This window comes from Oryctolagus cuniculus, chromosome 2 (assembly GCF_964237555.1).
Source record: "Oryctolagus cuniculus chromosome 2, mOryCun1.1, whole genome shotgun sequence".
In the NCBI taxonomy this organism is placed as follows: Eukaryota; Metazoa; Chordata; class Mammalia; order Lagomorpha; family Leporidae; genus Oryctolagus; species Oryctolagus cuniculus.
The window spans coordinates 63,990,560-64,012,550 of record NC_091433.1 but is presented as its reverse complement, the minus strand read 5'-3'; the positions used below and the strand labels follow the sequence as shown (position 1 = coordinate 64,012,550).

General features: G+C 41.6%; 1 protein-coding gene and 1 long non-coding RNA gene across 10 annotated transcripts in view; one reads left to right on the top strand and one right to left on the bottom strand.

The window, feature by feature from the left end:
* TENM3 (teneurin transmembrane protein 3) overlaps positions 1 to 389 on the bottom strand; it is a 650,972-nt gene extending 650,583 nt beyond the window's left edge. For 8 of the 9 annotated variants that reach the window (XM_051842575.2, XM_070068314.1, XM_070068313.1 and 5 more), the window contains exon 1: positions 171 to 375. The gene's annotated coding sequence lies outside the window, so the exon portion shown is untranslated. Of the gene's footprint in view, positions 1 to 170 lie in introns of all 9 variants that reach the window. The other variant, XM_070068317.1, reaches the window with a different exon arrangement.
* LOC138848473 (uncharacterized) overlaps positions 146 to 21,991 on the top strand; it is a 75,824-nt gene continuing 53,978 nt past the window's right edge. Inside the window, exon 1 of the long non-coding RNA XR_011386291.1 lies at positions 146 to 282. This is a non-coding gene — a long non-coding RNA (uncharacterized lncRNA). The remainder of the gene's footprint in view (positions 283 to 21,991) is intronic.

Genomic DNA, 21,991 nt, shown 5'->3' with positions numbered 1-21,991 from the left:
TGCCAGGGAGCGGCATCCAGGACCGTAATTGTGCGCCGGGGGACGAGCCAGGCCGAGTGTGCCCGAGACCAGGCGCGTCCACGTGTCCGCGTGTGTGTGTATGTGTGTGTGTGTGTGTGTGCGCGCGCGAGCGAGCAGGAGAGCGAGCGAGCGAGGAGAGGGGAGCCTACCATGCCTTCCCCCGGTGCGGATCGCGGGAGAGCCCAATCACAGGGCGACCGGCCCGGCGCTGATCATTTATAATCCTTGACTCCTCCGCTCCGCCACTTGTCAAGATGACAGGTACTTTATTTCTTCTTCTTCTTTATTCAAAAAAAAAAAAAAAAAAAAAAAAAGGAGAGAGAGAGATTCCCTGTTTAACGGCCTTTTTCTGTCAAATGGGATTTGCCGGACTGAACCACGTCCGCCGCCCCTCCCTCTCCCGCTCCCTCCCTCCCCGCGGCCGCGTCGGGCCCGGGAGAGCGCCCAGGCTCCCATGCTGTGGCCAATCAGGGCCTCCACGACTCTCGCCGGGGCTTAGGGGTCATCCGTGAATAACACTTGGCGCTGAGGAATGGCTGCGGCCGGCCGGCCCGCCGGCCCGCCGAGGGCAGGCTCTGAGGAACTTAGCGGCCCGGGTGTGCGAGCCGCACGCTCCCGGGGCCCGGTGCGGGGTACGTGCGCGGTCCGCGCCTCTGGGCGGGGGAGCAGGGGACACTGCCCGGGACGTCTGTGGCAAACACTCCTCTGTGTGAAGCGAACGTCTCACCTGCTTAGAACACTACTTTCCTTCATCTTCCCGAGGGTGGGCATTGCGAGTCAGCCGACGAGGGGGAGTGCCGGACGCCGGCGGGAAGACGGACGCCGAGGCAGGAGGGGGTCCTGCGCGGTGTCCACCCGCGGCGGGCAGCCCGGCCTTTGCAGAGCGCCTCCGAGTGACCTATGCCTGCCCTCCCACAGATTCCTCTCTAGCGTCCGGGACTGAAAAGCGCAAGTGACCTTCGGACCGGGGAGGGGAAGCCCCTAAGCGCTCAGGCGCACATACCCCCTCAGCGCGTGCGAACGAGCGTGGGCCCCGGGTTCAAGTACTGCGAGCCCCACGCACGCACGCCCTGGCCGGGGGCGGGCTCTAAGTCCTCCACGGGCTCCACGCCCCCTCCTAATTACTCTGTCAGTTCTGCCCCTGACCCTGCCTCAACTTTGTTTGCCGGGGTGGCTGGATGGGGCGGGGGGGTGTTGGGGTGTTGACTGCTCTCCACTCGTCACAGCCACTTTCTACTCGCTCAGGTTCCCACCAAAACGCTAGCTCCCGGCTCGGCGGCTGCAGCCCCCCGGAGCGCACGAAGCCCCTCTGGGAGCTGTCTCAAGCGCGGGAAGTTCCCGCTGCAACAGAGTTTTCCTAACAAGCACCCAACGAGCGCCCTGCACGAAGCCGCTCTTTGGCTCGTGGGTTCTTTGCCACCTGCAGGCGCTTTTTTTTTTTTTTTTTTTTTTTTTTTTGGTCCACGAGCCGGCGGAGGCCCGAGAGGGGCGTGCGCGCGCCGGAGACTGCTGCGCGCTGGAGGCCCCTGTCCTCCCCTGGGACCCGCCGCCTACCCTGGGGGCGCGCAGAGCCGGTGCACCTGTGCTCGACGCGTGCTGGCGGGACAGGTGCGCTCTGAGCGTTCCCGCCCCACCTTCCACCTTCCACCTTCCACCTTCGAGCCTAGAGTTGCGCCCACCTGCAGCTAACTTGGCCGCAAAGAAATGGGCTTGTTTTATGGGGAACGACGCCCATAACTAGAGGCGATCCGGCGTCCTGAACACAGGGATACCGCCTTCTAGGAGAGCCCGGACCTCTACGACAGCCTTTCAACAAGAAGTTTGGGGAGGAACAGATCAGGTTAAGAACCGGGACGCTCACATCCACAGCCTGAACCCCTCACCCCAGTTGCCCAGTGACCGAGCGCACCGCGGCTCGCCCAGCCAGCTCCCTCACGCGCCGACCCGGCCGGGGACTCCTGGGGCGCTGGTGACGCAGAGCTCAGCGCGCGCTCCTTTCCTGGAACAATTTAGAGTTGCCCTGGGGTAGACTCGTCCCTCTCCTGCCACGGGAATTTAACACTTCATAAAGTATAAGGTGGTGGGGCCAGATAAATAATACACCCCCCCCCCGCGCTGAGCTGCTCTGAGTATCTTAAGAAAAGTTGTCAGTTATGAAGGGAAGCCCCCAGATAGTACATGATCATCACGCAACCTGCTTAAAACGTGCACCCTGACATAATCGGAAGGAAACGACCAGTGTGTTTCATAAAGCACTCTGTGGCCCAGTTCCCACAAAACCATTTGAGGATCCCTCTTCTTTCCTGCACCTTGCGATCTGGGGACACACGATGGAAAGGCTGCTCTAGCCCTCAAGCGGCCACAACTCAAGAGCTACACTGTGGGGCTGGGAACGGGCTGGGGGACAAGGCTTTCTGTTCTAGACCCCTCATTCTAGCTAATGCTGGTAACGAAGCAAACAATGGAACTCCCGTAAAACTTGGAAATGGTAATAAATCTTGCAGCTTGTCTCCAGCCCGATATCCTGGTCCGGGTGCTCAAAGTTTTCCAGCGTGTGGTGCTGAACATCGCACTCGGTGGATGCGGTTCAGAGAAAAAGCCTCCGGAACTCTTACTGCGGCCCCGTGCACTCTCGTGCAGGGCGGCGCTGGAAGACAAAGCGTGCAGGTGTCTCAACGTCTGCGAGGCGTAGCCTGTAATCCCCGCAGCTTATGTGTTTTGTTAACTTTGGGTCTTCACGGGGTGTTTTGCCTTTTTTTTCTTTCCTAACAAAGAAGTCCCATCATTTGAGGCCGTTAGGAAAAGCTGACGTCGTGCGGTGCCAAACTACACCCCACGGCTCCCTCCTCCAAATGCATCCCTGGAAAGCAGAGCCGCAGCTCGCTACGTGACCGTCAGGCATTCTGCCTCACTGCACTGGCGTCTGGGGAGCGCGGAGAGGGCGGGGAGTTCACGCCGTGCCCTCCGCAGCAATAAAAACTGGAGCAGGAAAAGAAATGCAAGATGTCGATTTCTCTTTTTTGCAAACCTCTGGCCGCTCACCGCACACTCCTACACCCGGTGTGGTTGGTGACTTGGCGGTGTTCGGGCAGCCAGTCGCGAACCGGATAACGCGACCGCGCTGGTAGCATCGCCCTCCCGTGGGCCCCCCTTGTCACAAACATATGACAGCTCTTGGAAAAGACAATGTGACTGAGCTTCCTTCGCACTCCCTGCCCCCTTCCCTGGAAATGCACGCCTGCGGCCTTTATCAGCCTTCAACAATTGGGCCGAACCTATAGGTACACTTCGAGGCAGGGGAGGACGCGCCGGCGCCTTCGGGCCAGGCTCTCGCCTCCCTGCTGAGGCAGGGCCCCCGGCACCCAGCTTTGCAATGCCACCGACTCCCCCGGGAGCCAAACCTCAGCCCTGTCGCTCCGCGAGGCTTGTCCATTGGGGGCTCTCTGTCTTCTCTCCCTGTCCTAAAGATCCAGCCGGAGCTGAAGGGCCTGGTTGCCTCTGCGCGCGTGCACACACACACACACACATACTCACACACACCTGGAGCTGAAGGGTCTGGTAGCCTCTGTACACACACACACACACACACACACACACCCGAGGGCCTGGTAGCCACTGTCCACCCTACCTGTTCCCCCTGGAGGAAGCAGTCCATCTCTGTAAACACACCTCTTCTGATTTCTGAGACTTTCAGATGAGAAGAAGGGGAGCACCTGACATGCTGTCAAAGGAGACTTTCGGATGTCCCTGGACTCTGTAGGTATACTTTGGGCATATTCCATGTGCTCTAACAAATTGAGGTGGCACTGCTCCCACCCAAGGGACTCCAGGCACTGATGAATTGGAGGAAATGACCTTGGGAGCCAAGGCTCAGGCACCTAGAACCCCTGGATCATCCCTGGGAAGGATCAGGAAAGCCAATCATGGTAATACGTTCAACCTGAAAACTACATACATATAAGGGACCCCCTGAAATGAAGGCTAGAGGCTGGTAGTCCTTAAGAAAGGCTTGAGTTCCAGGCACCTGAAGGGTTTGGGTTCAAACACTTTGCATGTTGCAAGCAATTAACCTGGAGCAATTTACACGCCTAAAACCTGCACCATACACAGCAATGTCCCAAATAGTCCTAAAGTTACTATCAGATTGTTGTTTTTCTCTTGCCAAAAATAACTTATTTCCCTTGGCTGTTAGATTGAGGGAAACTGTAAAACAAATATACTAATTTGATCACTGCCAAAGTCATAAAATTAAATGACTATTTGTAGTGGAAAATATGCTTTCATTATCTTAATTAAAGCAAGATAGGCCTCTCTCAATGCATACACATTTTGGAATCACTGAATGGGCTGGTGGTCAGACAAATCAACCTTTAAATGGGGCTCAACTTTTCCAGTACATTACTTTCAGTTCCGTTGCATAAACTGAGCTGGCACATGGCTCTGACCTTTGGGGATAAGGCAATTGTGGAACACAAACCAACTGCTGACTTGGCTTTGCCAGATCAACAAGGACCCCAAGTTTTGTAAAGGAGTTTGCATATGGGTATGTTTCACATGTGGTGCTCTCAGTGTCAGTTGAGCTCCATCTTAGTGTTTAAAACTTCAATTATTTCACACTAAAAGATAGAACCTTTATCATTGTGATCATGGAGTGCCTTTTAAAACATGTTGTATTTTCTATAAATCACCTTTTAATAAGTCATATAGATTCATAGAGTGTATTTAACGCAGGCGCTTAGCTGTTGGCAAGGTTTATTGTAAATTAGTGACACATAGGTTTGGATAATATACAGCATCTTTAGATCATTCAGAGTCCAGGTGATAAATTAACTTGTAAATACAGTTAAGAATGTAGGCATCAAGGGGTGGCCTTCTAGCATAGTGGTTAAGACACTGCCTGGGACACCTGCCTCCCATATTGGATGGAGGACGTGCGTTCCAGTCTTGGCTCCACTCCTAATTCCAACTTCTGAGCAATGCAGATCCTGGGAGGCAGTATCAGTGTTGTCTCAAGTAGCTGGGTGTCTGCTACCATGTGGGAGACTCAGAATTCCTGGTTTCATCTTGGCCCAGCCCTACGGTTGTGGGCATTTGGGAAGTAAACCAGTAGATGGAAGATCTCTCTAGGTCTGTCCCTCTGTATGCCTCTCTTGCCTTGCAAATAAATAAATAAATAAGTAAATTTTAAATGTGGGTATTAAGTGACTAACTCTTTTCAGACAAATTGAGCATCTTCTCCATAACACCCTGTTCCTTCTCCTGTCTTCATTGACCCTAGTCTGGACTATCCTGTACTCTGGATCACAGAGTAAAAGTACCTCGCATTGACACTCTCTCCTTTAACTGTGTTCCCACTGCAATTTTTGCATTTAATAAATGGTGGCACTGTTTTGGGCATGGGTCTGTTCCAAGAGCTGAGAGTACCTGGAACGTAGGGACTTGACCTTATCTCTCTTTTGAACTTATGGGGCCAAGCTCATGTGCTAGCACACAGAAGATGCTCAAGAAATGTTTATTGAATGAATGAGTGGACACACAAATATTTATTTGTATTTAGTCATTGTTTCTTTTTGAAAGTGGGTAAGTCAGAAACAGAATTTATTTATTAAGTGCATTTTCCTAATTCTCTGACCATCAGTTTCCTAATGGGATATAGTTTTAAAATTAGAGCAAACCACCTTTGAACTTGGTTGACTTTTCTCAGAAATATAATTTGAGGTAAAGGCAAAAATAATGGGAAAAGGCAAAGAGATCAAATTTGGTCTTTCTCTTCTTCAGGAAGATGTAGTGTTTCCTGAAATTTGGGCAAAAAATTATTGCAAGTACCTTTTAAATGTAGATACCCTGAGCATTTTATAGTAAATAGGACATTATTTATAAAACCTTTATTGTCTTCCAAATTGCCTTTGGATTTTGAATGGTAAGAAGGGTAGAGCCTAAGATGACTGCTTTTCATTTCTTCAAGACAAGGGTTCAGCTGGTATTGGGGAAACAATCTCTGTTTGTTCCTGCCTGCTCGGGAGGACTGTTTCTAATTGATCTGGCATGGAATTTAGCAGGAGATGTGTATGTTGCAACCGAAGCACACAGCCTGTATGCTTTGTAAAGTGATAACCATATGGGCCTTATTTGAAACATTTGAGGATTTTCGACATTAACCTGGGTTAAATCGAGCTATAAATTCAACTCAAATGTATACGTCCTGACAAATTCATCATCACTTTGGATAGATTCAATCCATGCTCTCCCCAGATTAATAGCGATGATGACCGCTTATCACAAATGCAAAGGTTCGTCGTGATGAAGTGCCATAATGTTGTACTTTGCACTGTTTAAATGCAAATTGCCCATATTAAGCAGACATTTTCCACTGTTATCACTTTCAGTAGAATGGAAATGTTTAAAAATGATCTCTGGGTAAAGAAAAGGATATATAGTCAAATCTATTTCCTCTTACACTATTTTCAAGTGCACTTCGCTATCATGAAGATTTAATTAAGCAAGCTCAGCTAAGCTGAAAAGCAAAGAGGCTGGAAGTTACTACTTATAGCAACATGTTCAGGACTTCTACAAAATCATTTATTTACTATTCTTCATTTAGGGATCTGAGCAACCACTGAAGGTGGAAAATACAACAGAATCCTAGAGCTCCTTCCCCTATTTCTGAATATCAAATTTAGAGCTTACATTTTGTTACAGATAATAGTACTAAGTTATGGATGTTGATGGTCCTTTCCTTGCAGCTTGAAATTGCCTTGAAAAAGATACAGTTTCTTTAATTAAAAAAGCTGCACAGAACTAATCCCTCTAGCTGAAAAAAGAAAAGTTTTAAGCAATCTCTTTCTGCTCCGAGAGAGAAAGGCAGACAATACCATAACAGATCAGAAACATAAGCTATAGTGTGCAGCCAGGAGCACAGCAGGGAACTGAATGCTGCTCCGACTGTGTCATTTTTTAATCCCCCATCCCCGTTTTCCCCGTCTGACCTCATGCTGAGATGAAGTTATCACAGAAGACAGCTTTACTCTCACCAATGAATCCAACCCTGGATCTGTATTATCCTCAGCAGATCAAAACACCGCTTTCATCAAATAGCATTATCTGCATAAAAGGCATGCAATTGCCCGATAATTTCACCCAAACTATGCTATTCATTTAAAGGACAAGAAGAGAAATGTAATTCATTCCTTTTGGGGGGTGGTGGAGAAACGTGAGACTTGGGGAGAGGCTGGAAAAGCTAACTTATCCCCCCTTCACTCATGGGAACTTTTCAGTTTTTAACACAAAATCCCAAGAAGGGGTCCATTTAAAAGTCCCCCTACTCCTGTGCTTTAAGATTAATTGTTGGAGCAATTTGGTGCAGTTTGAGTGACAAAAGTGTAAGTTGTGTAGAAAACTGGCAGTGAGAAATTACAAAGCTTGCTGATGTCATTAGCCATGCTTCCATGAACCCCAATAAAAACATCATATCCAGTAAAATTGGAGAAGCATAAGAATTAGCTGAACAATTGCATGAAGTTTAACACAACGTTGCTGGGGGGGGGGTGCAGTTCATACTTGAAGATTTGTCTGTGCATTTTGAGAAGTTTGAATCCTTACTGTAGGAAGACAAAGGCTTATTCAATGGTTTTGAGTTGATACTTTGAAGAATATTTGGGAAATCTTAGGAGTAAAGACTGGTGTTTATTTTGATTTAGAAAATGCTTTAGCCTCCTTCAGATTTTCCTTTCCATTCTGTTTAAACAGTATTCTTATTTGCATTGTAATTGCAATTGCAAAAAAATGCAAAAACTCATTGCATAAGTTGTTATAACAGGCTTCTCTTTAATGGTTCCTACCTCTTCACTGAAGGACCTCAGTTATTTTGCTCAAGGTATCATGATAGGCTAGACACAAACAAAAAACTGTGTCAAGTAACTGGAATTCCTAAGAAGTACAAACACTACTGTGTGGATGTGGCTGACCTACTAGGTATATGTTAGTATCCTTATTATATGTATTACTCACCATAATTTTAATGATGTAGCTTGAAAATGTAAATCTTATGCTCAGCCCTTTCAGAATTTACTGTGTAAACTGACCCTGCAAGAAATCCAGCTTAATCCATATCCGTCTATCACCCAGACAACATCTACACACAAAAATGTGTAGGACAAACAATCAGAACTGTTTGGAAGAGAGAACAACATTAACATGATTCACATAAGTCAGAGGCTAGGAATACTTCTGGAAATCCGTGAGACAGGTGAAAGGGCAAGAACTTTTCCCTTGAAAAAGACATTGGTTCTAGAAGAAATGAATCATGCCACAATTATCTGTTGCCATCAGTGTTTTAATTACGTGTATAAATTCTCTAAAGCACTTACGTAATTAATCAATAGATTTTTTTTTACATACCAGCTTCTTGAAAATACAACTTAATTTTGAAATGCGCTGAGGCTAAACATCTAGGTAGATGTACAATCTTCTCAGTAGTAAAGTTCAAATTCGTGTTTCTAAAATACAGCCTCATGACATACAAATTATCCTAAATTTAATGTGATTAAGCATTAAACTCTGGTATTTCCTTGAATTTGATGACAGTACTATTTTCATGTCAAACTTGATTACAAGAACCAGCTTTCAGAGTGAACTGTTTAAAATCCCAGATCATTTAGGGTTCAGTCTCACAAAATTTCTTGTCTGTGAAATATCAACTAAAGATATGCAAGCAGAGGTGAGTTTCACATTTTGTCCACATATGTGTATTGTAACTCATTTTAGAAGTACTTTTTTTTTCTAAATATGCCAGGGGGGAAAAGATGTTTGTATCAGTACTAATTTGAGTTGAAAGCCCATATATTTATGGTGTAATTCATGCTCATATGCTGTTTTCTCATAATATGTTATCAAACTGCATCATGAACCATTATACCCACTTGCAATAGAGATAGTGAAACAAATAACTTACTGAAGACTTTAGGGATTTTAAATACAACACTAGTATTTTAATATTTGGTTTCTTCTTGACTTTCCCTCCAAGCCTGTGTTTGACACATAATGGATTTCCCTAAGGAGGCCAACCATGTGTCATCCATAAATCCTGCATTCAGAAGTAAATGAGGTCACAGTCACATGAGTTTCTCTAAAAGGCTAAGCACCCATCTTCATAAGTCATGTAATTGTTTGTTTGTTTAAAGATGACACCAGAAACATCACTTCTCTCTGAATAAAAGCTTCCAAAATAGGACAGGGAGAGGTTCTTCTGACATCTTAGGTAAAGCTACTCTCTTACCCAAAACTTACGTGCACTTTTGGTCCATTAAGACAGCAAAACTTGGTTTGCTCTGTAGTGTGATAAATTTCTGGGAGAGGAGAGGTGGAGAGTAAGGCCATGAAATGGCTAAAGGATTCATACTGGAAGAAAAGAAGCTCTCACTGGCCGTGTGCTCTGGTTTGTAGTTTCTCTGATGAATGTATAGCTCTGGGTTTTGTTTGGTTGAGGAGAAAAAAAAAAAAAAAAAAAAAAAAAAACAAAACACAAGAAGCCAGGCAAATCTAGAGCAGATTGGGAGAAAGGAGAAATCTTGCCTGGGCAGTATAAGCATCCAAATTTCTCTTTCAGTGTTTACCTAACACTTCTTTCCTAGCCCTATCCTCCACATCCAGTACTTTTAATCCAAAAAAAAATCTATGAAAGACCAGGATTCACCTTCCCCCCCTTTTATCCTTGGATAAGATATCTAGGAAAAAAAAAAAAGTAGGCCATGAGAAGATTATGAGCTAAGAGTCTGCAAAGAGAGAGGAAATTGGCAGAGAGAATCTGAGTTAGGGGAAAGAGAAGGAAGAACAAGCTTAAACTGAAGATAAACTAAGAAGCTGCTGGAAGGGACAGAGAGTGCATGCAAGCTTCCTAGCTTACAGTCCTGGTTTAATGGACTTCCGCAGTTATCTCAAGTCTATTTACACTGATCAGTGACTACTGGAATCTTGCCTCAGGAGTTTAGTGTTACTTAGAAACTAGATGGAAATCAAGCCAGGATACTAGTAATATGTATTTTCAAACTTATTAGAAATCAACCTTATTCATTTTGAAGATTTGAAAATGAGGTTCTTTATTAAAATCTGAAGATGATCTTGATAACAGGCTATAAAATCTAGACCTTTTTTTTTTAATTGTGACATTTTACACACCACCAATATCAGAATCACCTGGGAGTTGCTAAGGGCATATGCACTCCAGACCTCTACCTCAGCTATACAGAATCAGAATCTTCAAGGATGGAACCAGTAAATTGGCATTTTTAACAAGTCTTCTAGAATATTCTCAGGCACAGGCAAGTCTGAGAAATACCAACTTGGGCTACATATTTCGCATGAAGTAAATTTTTTTTTCCAGCTTTTATCATTCCTCTATAAAATAGAAGATGTTGCAAAAGATCTGGTTTGATTATTTTAAAAAATGACACATTCCCATTTAAGGGAGAAACCAAAATTCACAAATGAAGAAGGTGAGAACATCTATCTGAAGCAATTCCAGCTGAAAATCCTGTGACACTTCAAAATTAGACTGTGAATTATTCTAAGAGCAGGCAAGTCAGAAAGTGATATACCAAGACAGCGTTTTCTATGTATTGTAATAGTTGGAGCACTGTATGCAGATTTTTGCTGACTATATCATTGACTTATATTTTTTTTCCAAAATTGTAGAATGAACTTTTAAGTGTGCATTAGTTCTCTTTACTGTCAAAAACTAAAGAACTCTGTGTGAAATGGAATAGGAACTAACTTAACATGTATGGCTTTTCAAAGAAATCCAGAATAAATATTTTTAAAAAATTAAGAGTTTTATCAGGCTATTTCTCAGATGTTTTTCAGAAGTATTGCTCATGTTGAAAGCCTTTACATTTTTAACATAAAGCATTGTCATCACCTACCTACCATTACTTCATTCTTTTGCAATTTTTACTTGTCTCTTTTAACAAAGCACTGTTATGGAACTTAAATCTGTGACCCTGTTTTCCTTTACATCAGGTATTTAAAGTCCTTTTCATGGGCAGGCATTTTACCTCATAGTTACTGCACCCTCATCCCGCCTCAGTGTACCTGGGTTCCAACCCCGGCTTTAGCTCCTGATTCCAGCATCCTGAGAAGGCAGCAGTGATGCCCAAGCACTTGGCTTCCGGTCTCCTGTGGGAGACCCCCACTGAGTTTCCCCAGTTCCTAGCTCAGACCCTTAGCCTTAGCAGGCATTTGAGGGGTGAACTAGCAGATGGGAACTATCATTTTTCTATCTCTGCCTCTCTGACTCTCAAATAAATAATTTTTAAAAATATATAGAAGACAGAATTAAAAGATACAGTTATGACTTTCCTTAGTATGACAATGGGAAAAGTATTCATACATCCTTTTTTTTTAAGATTTATTTTATTCAAAAGGCAGAGTTACAGAGAGGGAGAGACAAAGGCTGAAAGCTCTTCCATCCGCTGGTTTACTCCCCAAGTGGCTGCAGGGGCCCAAGCACTTGGGCCATCCTCCACTGCCCTTCTAGGCCATTAGCACAGAGCTGGATCAGAAGTGGAGCACCCAGGACTTGAACCGGTATCCACATGGGATGCCGATACTGCAGGCAGAGACTTAGCCCATTACATCACAGCACCAGCCCCAGTACATTAGCCTTATGAGGGTGTCTTGAGTATTACAATAACTACCACCATCTCCAGTCCTCATTCTACTTTCTCTGCTCTGAGTCTCATCTTGCCCATGAGTCCTTCCTTGCACACAGTATGCCCAGAACATAATATGCAGCATCTCTTGTAATCCTCAGAACTTCAAAAATAGTCACTCCTCATGCTTTAAAGATGGGTACACTGAAAAGTGAATAATTTGTCTAGGAGAGCCAGGATGAATGACTAATTTCAGCACTCAAACAGTTAAAAATGCCACACATTTCCTGGAAGAATAGGGCTTCTGATCATAAGTTAGTTTACAGTGATATACAACCATCCACGCACAGAAATACAAGCTAGAGTTCAATGAAAGAGTGATGCCTCTTTATAAAAACCACACACCTAATGAGAATCCCACAAAGGAAGCCCTAGCATTGCTTGGGTCTGTTTTTGTGAAAAAAATTACAATATAAAAACATTGAACTTGACAAAATTTTAGGTCCTGTTCTATAAGACTATTCATCTCTTTTTATGTGTTGTACAGATTAATAATAAAATGTACCCTCTCTAACATTTTATAATTCCTTTATTTCTGTAAAAAAAAAAAGCTACTGCAAACCTCAGCATGTATTTTTTAAATGATAGCTTCTGCCTAGATTTGCAGATTCCAACTCCAGAATGATGGTTCTTTCTTCAATGATGAATCAGTCTATGCAGGCTCAAGTCACTGTTTTAAGGACTGGGGATAGTTTAGGAATGATAACCATTTTGTATTCTCATTAAAAAGTTTCTAGGAAGCCTGTAAGTGCTCCAAGGGCCTTTAGCTTGTAGCAGTTGGTAATCCTCTTTAAGGAACCAAGGTAGTGAGACAGAGTGAATTGTAAGCTTGCTGCTACTAGAAATTACAAATCATTGAAAAACTGTCCATGAGAACACCTTAGGGAGTAAATGTGGATAATAATGGTTTATGTGTGGTTGCAAAACAATAATGAACCTGCCTAATCAATTGTCCTGAATAGCAATAGATCACCGTGGAAGGAAAAATACACATCTGTATTGACCCCTTGTGCATTCTGTTACATTTCATTCTTGTGACTTTTGAATAGTGTCTTCTTACATTTAGTCATGCAATGACAGGTCAACCCTAAAATGATGACCCATAGCTCATCCTAAACACAGAATTTAGTATAAATAACTGAAACAAGAGCAGAAAAGCAACTCGTTATCTTTGTTTCTTTAGGGATACGTTATATTAACGATAAAAATGCTAATCTCCAGTCTAAATGAACAGAAAATAAATCTTAATGAGGAGTCTCTTAATGGGAGAGTTTTTACCTTAAGAAAAGACTTGTATTACATTTATAAGGAGGAAGAGAACTAAATATGGCCTTGTTCATTTAGGTTTACCTTCCTAATAGATGCATAGTAGCATGGCCAAATGTATTTTGCTGTGTTCTTCAATGACTAATAAACTCTTAAATGATTGATTGTGCTGGGCACATTAATTTTACATGTATGGACATGCCATATGTTCAGGGTTAAATTGTGGAAAGCAATTGCTTTGTCTGCTCTTGCTGCCCCAGCCCCCACTACCTTTAGATTTTACATTTACACAACCACAGTTCATATAATAGAGAGCTATAAAAATAATCGGATTAGATTTATTTATGCAGATGATCTAGCCAAAAGTCTACTTGATCCATCAAGGATCACTATCATCACCAACAAAGCAAACTTGTTTGTCAAGTAATAATTTCATCCTGGGGTTAGATCTGCCTGATGAGCAGTTAATCAAAAGTTACCTCTGTACCTCCTTGTCAATAAGATATGGTGAGACTCAAATGAGATAGAATTTTTAAACTTTAAAAGGTTAGAGCTACTTTAATTTTTAAACTTTAAAGGGTTACTAATATCTGTCAATGAATCCATCACTGTTCTTCCAGTTCAGCTCATGTTGTAAAAATAAAAATAAATGAAGTATTTTAGTCATGGGCTTAATCTGATGACTTGTAGGAAGTGATACCGTAGAACTTTTCAGCTTTGTTTTAGACATTTATTTAATGCCAACTGTACAGGTCTTTAAAAAGCATGCAGCATTGATAAACTGGTTTTCTGTTCTCACTGTGACATATATGTCGAGCTGTCTGGGCCTGCAGCAACTACTTTTAATTGGTGATAAAAACATGCAAGCACAATGAACTTTATGCCTCCAACTAAGGAAGTAGATTTTTTCAAAAAAGTGGTTAAAATGGAGCTTCATGTGAAGACTTAATTTATGACACCCCTGCTTAAATGCACTGTATGACATTTTGGTGACTCTTAATACTATATGCCGGAGTATTAGTCAGCTGGAAAAGAAATGTGATTTGTATGTGTGAAATTTTGATCCATTTCATCTTGCTAGATGGATTATCTTTTCTGTTACCAAATTTTGGTGAGAATGCCACCAAAGTATTTTTTTTTTTGCATTTATGTATAAAACTGATTTGTAGAATGGTATTTAACTCAGGGAAATCCTTATTTAGAAATGTCATCATCTCTTTAATTTTTGATAATTAGATTTCAAACAAATTGTACATCACTATGTGATTATGATTACTGAGATCACTCCCTTTCTGAAGTATATTTATGAAAAATGTTTAGGGTTTTTATTTTTGCCTAGGATTTGATTAAAGAATGCAGTCTAACTTGGAGTGATGAGCTGTTCTAATATGCTTTCTTTGCAATTTTATGTCTAGATTAGGAACTTTACAATAGGAGCTATAGAAGTCAGCTCACTATATATTTGTATATTTGGGTATACATACATACACAAGCATACGTCAAAAAATTTATAGAAAGAGGAATGAAAAGTTTATTTGGTGTATAATTTTTCAAAGTCCATAGAAATAAGGGATCATCAGAAAGTTTATGAAAAATGTATATTAGAAAAAATTTATACATGGATTTCAAAATATTTTGGCACAAAAATAAACTTTTAAATCCATTTTCCATGAACTTTTTGAAGTACTCTTATATATCTGTGTATCTATAGTGCATGTTTATTCTGTATATCTGCAGGTATAGATCTTATTATGCTTTTTAGTTAAATAAGCTTAAGCTAACACAGTGTTTCGGTAGCACATAATATGATGCTTTTAAAATACAGCAGTTCAAAATCTACACTCTTCTTTTAATTTATTGTTTACCTAATATAAATTTACATCTATACAAGAAACAGTGTAACATAGAAGATTTTCAATCTGATGACTTATATATCAACTATTAAGAGGATTATTTAAATAACACAAAGTGAACTATTAACCTTTAGGTAGGATCCACTTTTTGATTATCTTTTTCCAGTTACATATCCTTTTTAAACCTGAAGCTTTCGATTTCTGTTTTGTTTTTCTTGATGATGTGTTCTTTCAAACAAGGTGGTTGTGCTGATGTGTTTGATAATTTCAGTTAGTAGGTTTTGTAACTTTTTGATCATATAAAATGCTGTACCTTTTAAATTTTTGATTCTTCTTCATTCAGGAGCCAAGACTTCTGAAGAGTGAATTCTGATTAATATTTGATAAAACAGATTTGTGATACCTTAAAATACTTATTTCCATGTTTTCTTCTTTTTTATATCGTGCATGTGTGTAGCATAAATATTCTAGGCTAAATATACCTAGCTGCTAATTCAAATTGTTTATACTTGCAATTTACTGCTTACTGCTTTTTCAGATCATGTGCATTTGTAACATTTTTGTATGATATTTATGATGTGAACTCGAAATGACTTAATTTATGTACTCTGTGCAGTGCTCTTCCTGTCATTGGGGAATGGGACTATTCCTGCCTTTTCTGCATGCTTTTTTGCCACAGATCTTTCTGAATGGCCTTCAAATTAAGGCATTTTCCCCCACTTTATGGCCTGCTGGAATTTTTTTGTAATGTGGATAATTGTGATGACAGAATTAATTTGAGTATGAAAATAAGAGGGAAAAAGTCAATTACACTTTCCTCAAATTAATTGCCAATTTTGTGAAACTGGGTAGTAAGAGCAAGCCAAATTTTATAATGTCAAATCAAAGCTAATTTCTTGAGTGGCTTTCTTGAGTTTTTCAAGTATTTAATATAGTACCAGGAATGAAATGAAAAGTAACAATTATTATTTGATGATAGAATTACAAGAAAAAATATTCAATTCACAGTATATATTTTAAATTAAGAATTCCAAAATTCTCAAATTTACCAAATTGGTTTTTAATGTAATGCCACACGGTGATGTCTCATTTTGGTTCCACAAGAACACAACAATAAGTTAATAATGAATTGTTCTCCCCAAGGAAAACTTGATCTCAATTGAGGAAAAAAAAATGAAAGGGATAGTAAAAGTTGTTGAAAAAGAAATAAGGATATCAAACCTCAAATTTTATTAATAGTTCTTATACTTATAGCATAGCTACAGATTACACTTAAAAATGCTTACAAAGAAAAAAACTAGTATTCATTATAATAGCGAAATTAATTGTCATATAAAATAGTGTTTCCGGGGTTTTCTTCCACAGTGTTTATCCAATGGTTTTTATGACCGAAATGTAAAAATATGTAAAGTATTAGTACTACTTGGTAATGTGGACCAATGAACTATGATTGCATTATAAAACGTTACCACAATGCTAAACAAACCTGTAATTCTTCATACTATATATTAGTTGTTTCTCAGCCACCACAGTATCAACTAACTTTCTGCCCAAAGCTGCTTAAACTTCTGAAAACAAATTAATGCTTCTACCTAAAAATATCCATTTACTAGCTTATATTTGATTTATTTGTTATGCATAGCCTACTTAATTTATATTTAATTCCTTGCTATCCAAATGTAGTCACAGCAAAATATACTTGAACACAAGAAAATTGACAAAGTAAAACAAGAGTATTGCAATTTTCATTCCAAATTAATATCCTTTTCCGAGTAGCCTACTTTGCATGCTATACTGAATAAAATTTATTTAAAACAAAATTCAAAACCATGCTTCCTTGGTAACTCTGCTTTTGAAAAAGAGTATTTCAGTAAACTTTGTCCTGCTACAGGCGAACAGAGTGCCTTTTAAAAAATGTAGCAAATAGTTTCAGCATGATCTTCTCCTTTATGTTTTATTTAAAATGTTAATGGAGTAAATCCACAATTCACATAATTTATTTTGAAACACTTTTGTTGAGAATAATGCATTGTAAGAACAGTGATATACAGGCAAGTTCCCTTAAAGAACATGCATCAATTCAGTTCTCTTTTGAAGCATATTGCAAATGCCCTCTAACAGGGCACAGCAACATTACATAAATCATCTTATATGAAAAATTAACATGACATCAAATATTTATAAATATTAATGTGTATGTTAATATAACCAAAGCTGTAACAAACAATCATAACCTTGCCAAGTTTCCTGGGACAGGCGCCGCTGATAATGATATCCATTATCTCTGGAGGAACGCACAATTATGAAAGTTATACACAGGATGCTATGTTCTTAGCTGCTTTTAAATTTATCCATTAAATGTCTACCATACATAGAATATTAACCCTTTACACACACATTCTTAAGAAATATCAAGGCAGCTCTTGTGAATAAATATTTTGAACATCATTTTTGTTGAATCATTTACATGGAAAGTTCCTGATTTTTAATGCAACTTTATGCATAATTGGAGTGTATGATATCCTACAAATAAATTCACTTGGGATCGATCTCATTAACATACATTAAATATCACATATGCATTTATACTTGGGTATGCTGCACTTCCTTTAAGAAAGCCACACTTCTAAAAGGTAGGTTGATGATTTGTGGCTATGAAATGTAATATGCTATGCTATATCCCGTCTCCTCCCCCCCAAAAAAAAAACTTTTCAAAGGGGTCTGTGTTGAGGACAGGGTTGGGGTGAGGAGTTCTTAGGCTTGCATAGACTCAGCAGCATCAAGTCTATAGTTTTTGATCTGATGTTCAGGGATTCAGAAATCAAAGGCATGGTCAACCAAGCAGTTTTGCTTGGAGTTCTTTTTTCAGTAGGTATGGTTAATTTAGTTAATGATATTAAAGCATTGTGGCTCATTTTAAAGAAGATATGTGTGTGTGTATGTGTGTATATATATATATATATATATATATTTCTTTTTTTGAAATTCAAGGTGGCAGAGAGATCTTCCATCCACTGGTTTCCTCCCCAAATGTGCATAACAGCCAGGAAAGGGCCAGGCCAAAGCCAAGAGCCAGGAACTGCATCCAGGTCTCCCCTGTGGATGGCAGGAACCCAGGCACTTGAGTCATCATCTGCCATATCCCTAGTGCACAAGCAGGAAGCTGGATCAGAAGTGGAGCAGCCAGGATGCAGCCTACACTCCACTATGGGATGAAGGTATCCCAAGTGGCAGCTTAACCCAGTGTGCAGCCATTCCCAAAGCAATGTGGTTCAGACAGGTGGAGAAAAAGACCATTGAATATATGTGCATATATGCAGGCTCAGGTATATCTGGTTCAGAATTCAACAAGTGTTCATGGGTAAAGCAAGAAGATAATATGACCAGTGGACTTACTTCCGGATTGGAAGTGTTTCTCTTCACCAGGGCAGAGCACCGTACAGAGCTTCCTAAGTCTGCTCCTACGCTGGACTCCATTATAAAGTACCTCACCTCCATTTCTAGTCAGATTCATCCGTGTTCCTAATAGACCGTTCTTTTATGTTACAGTAGTACCTCCTTATCTGCAGGGGTTATGTTTTAAGACCCCCAGTGCATGCCTGAAACCAGATAGCACTGAACCTTAAATATACTATATACTTGTGCATATACACCTATGATAAAATTTATAAGTTAGGCACAGTAAGAGATTAATAATATAGTTAATAATAAGATAGAACACTTATAAGAGCTTACTGAAATACAGGTTAGGTGAACGCGGTTTCTCTCTCTCCTCTCAAAGTATCTGTACGGCCCTCCCCCTTGTGATGACATGAGATGATACAACAGGTGCGTGGAGCTTTGAAGTGAGGTCAGTCAGACAGGCAGTGTGGCACAGTGTTAGGCTGGCAACCATCAAGCCTCTGTCCACACATCAAGAGGAGGATCATCTGCTCCAGGTGACTGCATCATCCAGCTGTGCTGACAACCACGGTCCCGTGGCAACAGCATTTCCACTGAGTGCACTTGACCATTAATTAAAGAAACCTCAGAAAGCAAAACCATTCATCATGGGTGACTATTCCACTTCCATCCAGCTCCTTACTACTCCTTGCTAATGGCCTGGGAAAAGCACAGGAAGATGGCTCAGGTACTTGGGCCCCTGCCACCCACATGGTAGACCTGAATGAAACTCTTGGCTCTTGGCTCTGGCCTGGTGCAGCCCTGGCCATTGTAGCCATCTGAGGAGTGAACCAGCAGACAGCAGATTCTCTCTCTTCCCACCCCCTACCCCCAATTTATATAACACCAACTTTCAAATAAATAAATAAATCTTTTTTTAAAAAATGCCACTCAAGAATATCTTCTGGGGCCAGTGCTGTGGTACAGCAGATTAAGCCTCTCTGCCTGCAACACTGGCACCCCATATGGGTGCTAGTTTGAGTCCTATCTGCTCCATTTCCTATCCAGCTCCCTGATAATGCACCTGGGAAAACAGCAGGGGATGATGATCCAAGTGCTTGGGCCTCTGCACCCATGTGGGAGATGCAGAAGCTCCTGCTTCTGGCTTTGGCCTGGCCCAGCCCCAGCCATTGTAGCCATTTGGGGAGTGAATCAGTGGATGGAAGATCTCTCTTTCTCTCTCTCTCTCTCTCTCTCCCCCTGCCTCTCTCCCTCTTTCTGTAACTCTGACTTTCAAATACATATGTAAATCTTAAAAATAATTTTCCAATCAGAGACTCATTTTATAGCAAATCTTTAAAAATCTAAGGACTTCAGTTGGGATATAGGATGAATCATTTTAATCTAATAAGTGATCAATATTCAACAGATATCATTCTAAGTGAGTCAGAATATTTTTTAAAGATTTATTTTTTAAAATTTATTTGAAAGGCAGAGTTACAGAGAGAGGAAGAATCCAAACAGAGAGAGATCTTTTGTCTACTGGTTCACTCCTCAAATGACCAAAATGGCTGGGGCTGACCAGGCCAAAGTTGGAAGCCAGGAGATTTTCCTGGTCTCCCACATGGGTACAGGGGCCTAAGCACTTGGGTCATCACTCCATGCCCTTCCCAGGTGCATTAGTAGCCAGTTGGAATAGAAATGAAGCTGCTGGGACAGGAACCGACTCCCATTTGGGGTGCTAGTGTTGCAGGTGGAGGCTTAACCTGCTATGCCAGAACACTGGCCTCCTTTATTTATTTATTTTAAAGATTCATTTTTTTATTTACTTGAAAGTTGGGGTTGTAGCAAAAGAGAGAGAGAGGGAGAGAGAGAGTCAGAATTTTGAATAAGAAGCACAAAGAATTTGTAGACTAGACATTACTACGGAGTAGACATTACTTTTTTTATCCATTTAAATATGTATTTTATACAGAGCTTTCAAGTGTCCCAAAATATGTCATCATATTTTGGTATCAGAAATTTTAACTTCATTTTATTTGAAAGACATGGAAAAAGGGAAAGAGAGAGAGAAATACACAGAGAGATATCTTCTATCCTCCACTTCACTCCCCAAATGACTGCAACAGCTGGGGCTGAGCCAGGACAAAGCCAGGGGCCCAGAACTCCATCTGTGTCCCCCATGTGGGTGGCAGGGACCAAAGCCCTTGAGCCATCATCTCCTGCTTCCCTGAAATGCACATTAGCAGGAAGCTGGATCAGAAGCAGAGGAGCCAGGACTCACACCAGGCCCTCCAATGTGGGATATGGGCATCCTAAGTGGTGGCTTCACCCCTGCACCCAGTGCGTGCCTTCTCATTTATATTAACACTTATTTTGGCATCCAGTGACTCATTCCCGTGACTCCAAACATGTAGTTATTTCTTTACTGTTTAAAAAAGAAAAGAAGAAAAAAATATCCTTCTTTTGATTTCCCTGTCAGGTGCAGCTTCAATTTTACTTTGTTTTACTGTAATTGCTCTGTTTAGGAAAACTTCAAGGTTGCCTTTACTTGTCTCTCAATTCCCTACTCCCGTCTGCATTCAATCCACTGAAGCTTTCACCTCCACCACTGCATGGAAACCTTTCCTGTCAAGATAGCCAAAGACATCCCTGCTGCTGAATCCCAAGGTCAAGTGTCTGTCTCCATTGTACTTGAAGCCATCAGCAGAACGTCCCTGCCCCTCCTTGATGTCCTTTCCTTCTGTTGGCTCTCGGGACACCTTCCCTGCTGACTTCTTGCACTTCACTCCTCAGCCCCCTTCCTGAGTCTTATACCCACCCTCTAATGTTGGCGTGCCCATGGCTCAACCTCTGCTCCTCTTCATCTTCTAGATCATACTCTGAGTGAACTCTTCAGTCTCATGGGTTTAAGCACCAGTCATGTGCAAATGCAGAGCTCTGTCTTAACTTCAGATTCATGTATGCACTCATCTACTTGATGTTTCCACTTGGTTCTTTAAATGGGTAATTTCAAATCCTGGGGGCCAGCTTGTTGGCATCCTATATGAATGCCAGTTCTAGTCCTAGCTGCTCCTCTTCCAATCCAGCTCTCTGCTATGGCCTGGGAAAGCAGCGGAAGATAGCCCAAGTGCATGGAACCCTGCATCCATGTGGGAGACCTGGAAGAAGCTCCTGGTTCCTGGCTTCATATCAGCTCAGCTCCAGCTGCTGTGTCTATTTGGGGAGTGAAACAGCAGATGGAAGACCTTTCTCTTTCTCTCTCTCTCTATCTGTAACTCTACCTCTCAAATAAATAAGTAAAATCTTTAAAGGAAAATTTCCAATCCTAAACTCTGAAATCTACTCCTTCTGCAGTCTTTCCCACCTCAGTCAGTGGCAGCTGTGATGTTGTCAGATCCTGGAGCTAGAATCCCTGGTGGTCACGTTGGACTCCTCTCTCTCACTGCCTGCCTCCAAGTGATCAGGAAGTACATTTTTGCACTGTGTGAAAAGCATATCCAGAATCTAACCTGGTTTTACTGCCCACAGTTACTCTCCTGAGCTACCCTCATCTTTCCTCTATATTATTGCAGTAGCTTTCTGGCTGTTCTTACTGTGTCTGCACTTGCACCCCTTGCTGCCTGTATTTCTCAACCTGGCAGCTAGAGTGAGCCTTCCAAAATGTACATGAGATTGCATCACACCTTTTGTACAAAGTCCTGCAAGCCTCTACCATGGCATTTCCAGCCAAAGCCCTGGGCCTGCAATTACACGCCAGACCCT